The sequence below is a fragment of the Dipodomys merriami genome, unplaced genomic scaffold (genome assembly GCF_024711535.1).
Source record: "Dipodomys merriami isolate MVZ:Mamm:240054 unplaced genomic scaffold, mDipMer1.0.p SCAF_2499, whole genome shotgun sequence".
Classification (NCBI taxonomy): domain Eukaryota; kingdom Metazoa; phylum Chordata; class Mammalia; order Rodentia; family Heteromyidae; genus Dipodomys; species Dipodomys merriami.
In genome coordinates this window covers 3,495-4,436 of record NW_027203936.1, presented here as the reverse complement: position 1 = coordinate 4,436, position 942 = coordinate 3,495, and the positions used below count along the sequence as shown (strand labels likewise).

The 942-nt window shown below is 31.1% G+C and overlaps 1 pseudogene; it reads left to right on the top strand.

Annotated features, from left to right (window-relative positions):
• Window positions 1–637: 637 nt before the first annotated feature.
• LOC138836139 (U6 spliceosomal RNA) lies at window positions 638–734 on the top strand (annotated as a pseudogene).
• Window positions 735–942: the final 208 nt, after the last annotated feature.

Here is a 942-nt window from a genome sequence, read left to right as displayed (position 1 = left end):
ATGAACAATTTTTTTACCTTCTTGGCTTTAACTACTTTTGAAATGGAAGGTATAATAAACAATTATATTTTGATAAAATACCTTCTAGTCTGAACAGTTCTGTTTGAACTGTTCATCTCTCTATGATCCCTTGTAACCAAGATTAGTTTTGTTCTAGTAAGACAATCTATGCTGTCAGGGTAAGATATTCTGGTTGGTCTGTTCCCACATGGAAGAAAGGTAAAGGCTCAGGTAGACATTTGTGCCAGTAACACCTCATTTGGGAAAATATCAGCTGAAGAAGTTTAGAAGTAGCTCTTAAGCAATGCTTACTTTGAATCCATTAGGCCCACATAGCTAACACAGTTGGATAAATAATTACTTGAAAAAGCCATCACCTTTGGACCTATCTATAAATAATTGAGAGTACGATCAAATTCCAAATAAAAAGACTTAAGATAGTCATTGACAAAAAAATTTGCAAATGTGAGCAATTGATCGATCAATATAATTTTTTCTACTATTCACAGAATTTTATGGAAATAAGATCGATAGCATTGTTCGGAACAATACGGTTTCCTTGTTAAAAGTAGGCACCCATAGATATAGGCTTGTATAAAGATGGCATCATTAACTACTTAAATTTAGAAGATACTACATGCTTCAGCAGCACGAATACTCAAATTACAATGCAGAGATTAACATGGCACTTGCACAAGGATAATATGAAAATTTGAGAAGTATTCCATATGTTTCATTCTTCAGATGCAAGAAATGAAAAACAGTTATTAAAAAGTTGATTACAAAATTACAACTGTAACAATACACGTAATTCATATAATTAAATTTAGTTTGACATCAGTGTATTAAATATTCACCTCAGGAAGGCGTTTACATAGAATAAACTTTACAAAACTTTTCAAATTATACAACATTGTCATTTTATCCCAAAGAAAAATAATA